The sequence below is a fragment of the Schistocerca americana genome, unplaced genomic scaffold (assembly GCF_021461395.2).
Source record: "Schistocerca americana isolate TAMUIC-IGC-003095 unplaced genomic scaffold, iqSchAmer2.1 HiC_scaffold_16, whole genome shotgun sequence".
NCBI lineage: Eukaryota > Metazoa > Arthropoda > Insecta > Orthoptera > Acrididae > Schistocerca > Schistocerca americana.
The window spans coordinates 11,566,639-11,577,524 of NW_025725687.1; positions in this window are offsets into that span (position 1 = coordinate 11,566,639).

Consider the following 10,886-nt stretch of genomic DNA (forward strand, 5'->3'; position numbering starts at 1 on the left):
ACCGTCAATAAGAAAGTCCAAGGGATACAGTAGACCTAAAGTGAAGCATCGGAATCTAAAACTGGACTAACAGGAGAGGTTCGATCCATAGAAAGTAAGAGTGTCAGTCCACTTGTACTTAAGTCGGCATTGTGCCTTTTGTATTGAATTCGGATGCAATTTCTGTGTTTCATCGTCAATAAGAAGGTCCAAGGCATACAGTAATCCCGAAGTGAAGCATCGGAATCTAAAACTGGACTCACAGGTGAGGTTCAGGTCATAGAAAGTTATAGTATCACTCCACTTGTACTTAAGTCGGCATTGTGCCTTTTGAATTTAATTCCGAGGCAAATTCTGTGTTTCATCGTCAATAAGAAGGTCCAAGGTATACAGTAAACTTGAAGTGAAGCATCGGAATCTAAAAGTGGACTCACAGAAGAGATTCAAATCATAGAAAGTTAGAGTGTCAGTCCTTTTGTACTTAAGTCGTCATTGTGCCTTTTGTAATAAATTCGGATGCAATTTCTGTGTTTCATCGTCAATAAGAAGGTCCAAGGGAAACATTAAACCTGAATTGAAGCATCGAAATCTAAAACTGGACTCACAGGAGAGGTTCAAATCATAGAAAGTTAGAGTGTCAGTCCTCTGCTACTTCAATCGGCATTGTGCCTTTTGAATTTAATTCTGAAACAATTTCTGTGCTTCATCGTCAATGAGAAGGTCCAAGGTATACAGTGAACCTGAAGGGAGGCATCGGAATCCAAAACTGGGCTCACAGGAGAGGTTCAAATCACAGAAAATTAGAGTGTCAGTCCTTTTGTACTTACGTCGTCATTGTGCCTTTTGCATTAAATTCGGATGCAATATCTGTGTTTCATCGTCAATAAGAAGGTCCAAGGGATACAGTAAACCTGAAGTGAAGCATCGGAATCCAAAACTGGACTCACAGTAGAGGTCCAAATCATAGAAAGTTGGAGTGTCAGTCCTCTTGTACTTAAGTCGGAATTGTGCCTTTTGAATTTTTATTCCGATGCAATTACTGTGTTTCTTCGTCAATAAGAAGTTCCAAGGTATACAGTAAAACTGTAGTGAAGCGTCGGAATCTAAAACTGGACTCACAGGAGAGTTTCAAATCATAGATAGTTAGAGTGTCAGTCCTCTAGTACTTATGTCGGCATTGTGCCTGTTGAATTTGATTCGGATGCAATTTCTGTGATTCATTGTCAATAAGAAGGTCCTAGGTATACAGGAAACCTGAAGTGAAGCATCAGAATCTAAAACTGGACTCACAGGAGAGGTTCAAATCATATAAAGCGAGAGTGTCAGTTCTCTTGTACTTAAGTCGGCATTGTGCCTTTTGTATTAATTTCGTATGCAATCTCTGTGTTTCATCATAAATAAGAAGGTGCAAGGGATACAGTAAACCTGAAGTGAAGCATCGGAATCCAAAACTGGACTCACAGTAGAGGTCCAAATCATAGAAAGTTGGAGTGTCAGTCCTCTTGCACTTAAGTCCTCATTGTGCCTTTTGAGTTTATTTCGGATGCCATTTCTGTGTTTCATCGTCAATAAGAAGGTCCTAGATATACAGGAAACCTGAAGTGAAGCATCGGAATCCAAAACTGGGCTCACAAGAGAGGTTCAAATCATATAAAGTGAGAGTGTCAGTCCTCTTGTACTTAAGTCGGCATTGTGACTTTTGTATTAAATGCGGATGCAATTTCTGTGTTTTCTCGTCAATAAGAAGGTCCAAGGGTTACAGTAAACCAGAAGTGAAGCATCGGAATCTAAAACTGGACGCACAGGAGAGGTTCAAATCATAGAAAGTTAGAGTGTCAGTCCTCTTGTACTTAAATCGGAATTGTGCCTTTTGAATTTTTATTCCGATGCAATTACAGTGTTTCATCGTCAATAAGAAGTTCCAAGGTATACAGTAAACCTGTATTGAAGCATCGGAATCTAAAACTGTACTCACAGCAGAGTTTCAAATCATAGATAGTTAGAGTGTCAGTCCTCTAGTACTTAAGTCGGCATTGTGCCTTTTGAATTTAATTCGGATGCAATTTCTGTGTTTCATTGTCAATAAGACGGTCCTAGGTATACAGGAAACCTGAAGTGAAGCATCAGAATCTAAAACTGGACTCACAGGAGAGGTTCAAATCATATAAAGCGAGATTGTCAGTCCTCTTGTACTTAAGTCGGCATTGTGCCTTTTGTATTAAATTCGAATGCTATTTCTGTGTTTCATCATCAATAAGAAGGTCCAAGGGATACAGTAAAGCTGAAGTGAAGCATCGGAATCTAAAACTGGGCTCACAGGAGAGGTTCAAATCATAGAAAGTTAGAGTGTCAGTCCTCTTGTACTTAAGTTGGCATTGTGCCTTTTGAATTTGATTCGGATGAAATTTCTGTGTTTCGTCGTCAATAAGAAGGTCCAAGGTATACAGGAAACCTCAAGTGAAGCATCGGAATCTAAAACTGGACTCACAGGTGAGTTTCAAATCATAGAAAGTAAGAGTGTCAGTCCTCTCGTACTTAAGTCGGAATTGTGCCTTTTGAATTATTATTCCGATGCAATTACTGTGTTTCATCGTCAATAAGAAGTTCCAAGGTATACAGTAAACCTGTAGTGAAGCATCGGAATCTAAAACTGGACTCACAGGAGAGTTTCAAATCATAGATAGATAGAGTGTCAGTCCTCTTGTACTTAAGTCGGCATTGTGCCTTTTGTATTAAACTCGGATGCAATTTCTGTGTTTCATCATCAATAAGAAGGTCCAAGGGATACAGTAAAACTGAAGTGAAGCATCGGAATCCAAAACTGGACTCACAGGAGAGGTTTAAATCATAGAAAGTTAGAGTGTCAGTCCTCTTGCACTTATGTCGGCATTGTGCCTTTTGAATTTACTTCGGATGCCATTTCTGGGTTTCATCGTCAATAAGAAGGTCTTAGATATACAGGATACCTGAAGTGAAGCATCGGAATCCAAAACTGGGCTCACAAGAGAGGTTCAAATCATATAAAGTGAGAGTGTCAGTCCTCTTGGATTTAAGTTGGCATTGTGACTTTTGTATTAAATTCGGATGCAATTTCTGTGTTTTCTCGTCAATAAGAAGGTCCAAGGGTTACAGTAATCCAGAAGTGAAGCATCGGAATCTAAAACTGGACTCACAGGAGAGTTTCAAATCATAGAAAGTTAGAGTGTCAGTCCTCTTGTAGTTGAGTCGGCATCGTGCCTTTTTAAGTTAATTCCGATGCAATTTCTGTGTTTCATTGTCAATAAGAAGGTCCAAGGGATACAGTAAACCTGAAGTGATGCATCGGAATCTAAAAATTGACTCACAGGAGAGGTTCAAATCATAGAAAGTTAGAGTGTCAGTCCTCCTGTACTTAAGTTGGCATTGTGCCTTTTGTACTTAATTCCGATGCAATTTTGTGTTTCATCGTCAATAAAAATGTCCAAGGGATACAGTAAACCTGAAGTGAAGCTTCGGAATCTAAAACTGGACTCACAGGAGAGGTTCAAATCGTAGAAAGTTAGAGTGTCAGTCGTCCTATACTTAAGTCGGCATTGAGCCTTTTGTATTAAATTCGGATGCAATTTCTGTGTTTCATCGACAATAAGAGGGTCAAAGGGATACAATAAACCTGAAGTGAAGCATCGGAATCTAAAACTGGTCTCACAGGAGAGGTTCAAATCGTAGAAAGTTAGAGTGTCAGTCCTCTTGTACTTAAGTCGGCATTGTGACTTTTGAATTTAATTCCGATGCAATTTCTGTGTTTCATCGTCAATAAGAAGGTCCATGGGATACAGTAAACCTGAAGTGAAGAATCGGAATCTAAAACTGGACACACAGGAGAGGTTCAAATCATAGAAAGTTAGAGTGTCAGTCCTCTTGTAGTTAAGTCGGCATCGTCCTTTTTAAGTTAATACCGATGCAATTTCTGTGTTTCATTGTCAATAAGAAGGTCCAAGGGATACAGTAAACCTGAAGTGATGCATCGGAATCTAAGACTTGACTCACAGGAGAGGTTCAAATCATAGAAAGTATGAGTGTCAGTCCTCCTGTACTTAAGTTGGCATTGTGCCTTTTGTACTTAATTCCGATGCAATTTTGTGTTTCATCGTCAATAAAAATGTCGAAGGGATACAGTAAACCTGAAGTGAAATATCGGAATCTAAAACTGGACTCACAGGAGTGGTTCAAAACATAGAAAGTGAGAGTGTCTGTCCTCTTGTACTTAAGTCGGCATTGTGCCTTTTGTATTAACTTCGGACGCTATTTCTGTGTTTCATCGTCAATAAGAAGGTCCAAGGGATACAGTAAACCTGAAGTGAAGCATCGGAATCTAAAACTGGACTCACAGGAGAGATTCGAATCATAGAAAGTGAGAGTGTCAGTCCTCTTGTACTTAAGTCGGCATTGCGCCTTTTGTATTAAATTCGGATGCAATTTCTGTGTGTCATCGTCAATAAGAAGGTCCAAGGGATACAGTAAACATGAAGTGAAGCATCGGAATCCAAAACAGGACTCACAGGAGAGGTTCAAATCATAGAAAGTAAGAGTGTCAGTCCTCTTGTACTTAAGTCGGCATTGTGCCTTTTGTATTAAATTCGGATGCAATGTCGGTGTTTCATCGTCAATAAGAAGGTCCAAGGGATACAGTAAACCAAAAGTGAAGCATCGGAATCTAAAACTGGACTCACAGGTGAGGTTCAAATCATAGAAAGTAAGAGTGTCAGTCCTCTCGTACTTAAGTCGGAATTGAGCCTTTTGAATTATTATTCCGATGCAATTACTGTGTTTCATCGTCAATAAGAAGTTCCAAGGTATACAGTATATCTGTAGTGAAGCATCGGAATCTAAAACTGGACTCACAGGAGAGTTTCAAATCATAGATAGTTAGAGTGTCAGTCCTCTTGTACTTAAGACAGCATTGTGCATTTTGTATTAAACTCGGATGCAATTTCTGTGTTTCATCATCAATAAGAAGGTCCAAGGGATACGGTAAACCTGAAGTGAAGCATCGGAATCCAAAACTGGACTCACAGGAGAGGTTTAAATCATAGAAAGTTAGAGTGTCAGTCCTCTTGCACTTATGTCGGCATTGTGCCTTTTGAATTTACTTCGGATGCCATTTCTGGGTTTCATCGTCAATAAGAAGGTCTTAGATATGCAGGAAACCTGAAGTGAAGCATCGGAATCCAAAACTGGGCTCACAAGAGAGTTTCAAATCATATAAAGTGAGAGTGTCAGTCCTCATGTATTTAAGTCGGCATTGTGACTTTTGTATTAAATTCGGATGCAATTTCTGTGTTTTCTCGTCAATAAGAAGGTCCAAGGGTTACAGTAAACCAGAAGTGAAGCATCGGAATCTAAAACTGGACTCACAGGAGAGGTTCAAATCATAGAAAGTTAGAGTGTCAGTCCTCTTGTACTTAAGTCTTAATTGTGCCTTTTGAATTTTTATTCCGATGCAATTACTGTGTTTCATCGTCAATAAGAAGTTCCAAGGTATACAGTAAACCTGTAGTGAAGCATCGGAATCTAAAACTGGACTCACAGGAGAGTTTCAAATCATAGATAGTTAGAGTGTCAGTCCTCTAGTACTTAAGTCGGCATTGTGCCTTTTGAATTTAATTTGGATGCAATTTCTGTGTTTGATTGTCAATAAGAAGGTCCTAGGTATACAGGAAACCTGAAGTGAAGCATCAGAATCTAAAACTGGACTCACAGGAGAGGTTCAAATCATATATAGCGACAGTGTCAGTCCTCTTGTACTTAAGTCGGCATTGTGCTTTTTTACTAAATTCGAATGCTATTTCTGTGTTTCATCATCAATAAGAAGGTACAAGGGATACAGTAAACCTGAAGTGAAGCATCGGAATGTAAAACTGGACTCACCGGAGAGGTTCAAATCATAGAAAATGAGTGTGTCAGTCCTCTTGTACTTAAGTCGTCATTGTGCCTTTTGTATTAAATTCGGATGCAAGTTCTGTGTTTCATCATAAATAAGAAGGTCCAAGGGATACAGGAAACCTGAAGTGAAGCATCGGAATCTAAAACTGGACTCACAGGAGAGGTTGAATTCATAGAAAGTGAGAGTGTCAGTCCTCTTGTACTTAAGTCGTCATTGTGTGTTTTGTATTAAATTCGGATGCAAGTTCCGTGTTTCATCATCAATAAGAAGGTCCAAGGGATACAGTAAAGCTGAAGTGAAGCATCGGAATCTAAAACTGGGCTCACAAGAGAGGTTCAAATCATAGAAAGTTAGAGTGTCAGTCCTCTTGTACTGATGACGGCATTGTGCCTTTTGAATTAAATTCGGATGCAATTTCTGTGTTTCACCGTGAATTAGAATTTCGAAGGTATACAGGAAACCGGAAGTGAGGCATCGGAATCTAAAACTGGACTCACAGGAGAGGTTCAAATCATAGAAAGTGAGAGTGACAGACCTCTTGTACTTAAGTCGGCATTGTGATTTATGTATTAAATTCCGATGCAATTTCTGTTTTTCATCGTCAATAAGAAGGTCCGACGTATATTCGAAACCTGAAGTGAAGCATCGGAATCTAAAACTACACTCACAGGAGAGGTTCAAATCATAGAAAGTGAGAGTGTCAGTCCTCTTGTACTTAATTCGGCATTGTGCCTTTTGTAATAAATTCGGATGCAATTTATGTGTTGCACCGTCAATAAGAAAGTCCAAGGGATACAGTAGACCTAAAGTGAAGCATCGGAATCTAAAACTGGACTCACAGGAGAGGTTCGATCCATAGAAAGTAAGAGTGTCAGTCCACTTGTACTTAAGTCGGCATTGTGCCTTTTGTATTGAATTCGGATGCAATTTCTGTGTTTCATCGTCAATAAGAAGGTCCAAGGCATACAGTAATCCCGAAGTGAAGCATCGGAATCTAAAACTGGACTCACAGGTGAGGTTCAAATCATAGAAAGTTATAGTATCACTCCACTTGTACTTAAGTCGGCATTGTGCCTTTTGAATTTAATTATGAGGCAAATTCTGTGTTTCATCGTCAATAAGAAGGTCCAAGGTATACAGTAAACTTGAAGTGAAGCATCGGAATCTAAAAGTGGACTCACAGGAGAGATTCAAATCATAGAAAGTTAGAGTGTCAGTCCTTTTGTACTTAAGTCGTCATTGTGCCTTTTGTAATAAATTCGGATGCAATTTTTGTGTTTCATCGTCAATAAGAAGGTCCAAGGGAAACATTAAACCTGAATTGAAGCATCGCAATCTAAAACTGGACTCACAGGAGAGGTTCAAATCATAGAAAGTTAGAGTGTCAGTCCTCTGCTACTTCAATCGGCATTGTGCCTTTTGAATTTAATTCCGAAACAATTTCTGTGCTTCATCGTCAATGAGAAGGTCCAAGGTATACAGTGAACCTGAAGTGAAGCATCCGAATCTAAAACTGGACTCACAAGAGAGGTTCAAATCATAGAATGTTAGAGTGTCAGTCCGCTTGTACCTGAGTCGGCATTGTGCCTTTTGAATTTAATTCCGATGCAATTTCTGTGTTTCATCGTCAATAAGAAGGTCCAAGGTATACAGTGAACCTGAAGGGAGGCATCGGAATTCAAAACTGGACTCACAGGAGAGGTTCAAATCACAGAAAATTAGAGTGTCAGTCCTTTTGTACTTACGTCGTCATTGTGCCTTTTGCATTAAATTCGGATGCAATATCTGTGTTTCATCGTCAATAAGAAGGTCCAAGGGATACAGTAAACCTGAAGTGAAGCATCGGAATCTAAAACTGGACTCACAGGAGAGGTTCAAATCATAGAAAGTGAGAGTGTCAGTCCTCTTGTACTTAAGTCGGCATTGTGCCTTTTGTATTAAATTCGGATGCTATTTCTATGTTTCATCGTCAATAAGAAGGCCCAAGGGATACAGCAAACCTGAAGTGAAGCATCGGAGTCTATAACTGGACTCACAGGAGAGGTTCAAATCATAGAAAGTGAGAGTGTCAGTCCTCTTGTACTTAAGTCGGCATTGTGCCTATTGTATTAAATTCGGATGCAATTTCTGTGTTTCATCGTCAATAAGAAGGTCCAAGGGATACAGTAAACCTGAAGTGAAGCATCGGAATCTAAAACAGGACTCACAGGAGAGGTTCAAATCATAGAAAGTAAGAGTGCCAGTCCTCTTGTACTTAAGTCGGCATTGTGCCTTTTGTATTAAATTCGGATGCAAGTTCTGTGTTTCATCATAAATAAGAAGGTCCAAGGGATACAGGAAACCTGAAGTGAAGCATCGGAATCTAAAACTGGACTCACAGGAGAGGTTGAATTCATAGAAAGTGAGAGTGTCAGTCCTCTTGTACTTAAGTCGTCATTGTGTGTTTTGTATTAAATTCGGATGCAAGTTCCGTGTTTCATCATCAATAAGAAGGTCCAAGGGATACAGTAAAGCTGAAGTGAAGCATCGGAATCTAAAACTGGGCTCACAAGAGAGGTTCAAATCATAGAAAGTTAGAGTGTCAGTCCTCTTGTACTGATGACGGCATTGTGCCTTTTGAATTAAATTCGGATGCAATTTCTGTGTTTCACCGTGAATTAGAATTTCGAAGGTATACAGGAAACCGGAAGTGAGGCATCGGAATCTAAAACTGGACTCACAGGAGAGGTTCAAATCATAGAAAGTGAGAGTGACAGACCTCTTGTACTTAAGTCGGCATTGTGATTTATGTATTAAATTCCGATGCAATTTCTGTTTTTCATCGTCAATAAGAAGGTCCGACGTATATTCGAAACCTGAAGTGAAGCATCGGAATCTAAAACTACACTCACAGGAGAGGTTCAAATCATAGAAAGTGAGAGTGTCAGTCCTCTTGTACTTAATTCGGCATTGTGCCTTTTGTAATAAATTCGGATGCAATTTATGTGTTGCACCGTCAATAAGAAAGTCCAAGGGATACAGTAGACCTAAAGTGAAGCATCGGAATCTAAAACTGGACTCACAGGAGAGGTTCGATCCATAGAAAGTAAGAGTGTCAGTCCACTTGTACTTAAGTCGGCATTGTGCCTTTTGTATTGAATTCGGATGCAATTTCTGTGTTTCATCGTCAATAAGAAGGTCCAAGGCATACAGTAATCCCGAAGTGAAGCATCGGAATCTAAAACTGGACTCACAGGTGAGGTTCAAATCATAGAAAGTTATAGTATCACTCCACTTGTACTTAAGTCGGCATTGTGCCTTTTGAATTTAATTATGAGGCAAATTCTGTGTTTCATCGTCAATAAGAAGGTCCAAGGTATACAGTAAACTTGAAGTGAAGCATCGGAATCTAAAAGTGGACTCACAGGAGAGATTCAAATCATAGAAAGTTAGAGTGTCAGTCCTTTTGTACTTAAGTCGTCATTGTGCCTTTTGTAATAAATTCGGATGCAATTTTTGTGTTTCATCGTCAATAAGAAGGTCCAAGGGAAACATTAAACCTGAATTGAAGCATCGCAATCTAAAACTGGACTCACAGGAGAGGTTCAAATCATAGAAAGTTAGAGTGTCAGTCCTCTGCTACTTCAATCGGCATTGTGCCTTTTGAATTTAATTCCGAAACAATTTCTGTGCTTCATCGTCAATGAGAAGGTCCAAGGTATACAGTGAACCTGAAGTGAAGCATCCGAATCTAAAACTGGACTCACAAGAGAGGTTCAAATCATAGAATGTTAGAGTGTCAGTCCGCTTGTACCTGAGTCGGCATTGTGCCTTTTGAATTTAATTCCGATGCAATTTCTGTGTTTCATCGTCAATAAGAAGGTCCAAGGTATACAGTGAACCTGAAGGGAGGCATCGGAATTCAAAACTGGACTCACAGGAGAGGTTCAAATCACAGAAAATTAGAGTGTCAGTCCTTTTGTACTTACGTCGTCATTGTGCCTTTTGCATTAAATTCGGATGCAATATCTGTGTTTCATCGTCAATAAGAAGGTCCAAGGGATACAGTAAACCTGAAGTGAAGCATCGGAATCTAAAACTGGACTCACAGGAGAGGTTCAAATCATAGAAAGTGAGAGTGTCAGTCCTCTTGTACTTAAGTCGGCATTGTGCCTTTTGTATTAAATTCGGATGCTATTTCTATGTTTCATCGTCAATAAGAAGGCCCAAGGGATACAGCAAACCTGAAGTGAAGCATCGGAGTCTATAACTGGACTCACAGGAGAGGTTCAAATCATAGAAAGTGAGAGTGTCAGTCCTCTTGTACTTAAGTCGGCATTGTGCCTATTGTATTAAATTCGGATGCAATTTCTGTGTTTCATCGTCAATAAGAAGGTCCAAGGGATACAGTAAACCTGAAGTGAAGCATCGGAATCTAAAACAGGACTCACAGGAGAGGTTCAAATCATAGAAAGTAAGAGTGCCAGTCCTCTTGTACTTAAGTCGGCATTGTGCCTTTTGTATTAAATTCGGATGCAATGTCGGTGTTTCATCGTCAATAAGAAGGTCCAAGGGGTACAGTAAACCAGAAGTGAAGCATCGGAATCTAAAACTGGACTCACAGGAGAGGTTCAAATCATAGAAAGTTAGAGTGTCAGTCCTCTCGTACTTAAGTCGGAATTGTGCCTTTTGAATTATTGTTCCGATGCAATTACTGTGTTTCATCGTCAATAAGAAGTTCCAAGGTATACAGTAAACCTGTAGTTAAGCATCGGAATCTAAAACTGGACTCACAGGAGAGTTTCAAATCATAGATAGTTAGAGTGTCAGTCCTCTTGTACTTAAGTCGGCATTGTGCCTTTTGTATTAAATTCGGATGCAATTTCTGTGTTTCATCATCAATAAGAAGGTCCAAGGGATACAGTAAACCTGAAGTGAAGCATCGGAATCTAAAACCGGACTCACAGGAGAAGTTCAAATAATAGAAAGTTGGAGTGTCAGTCCT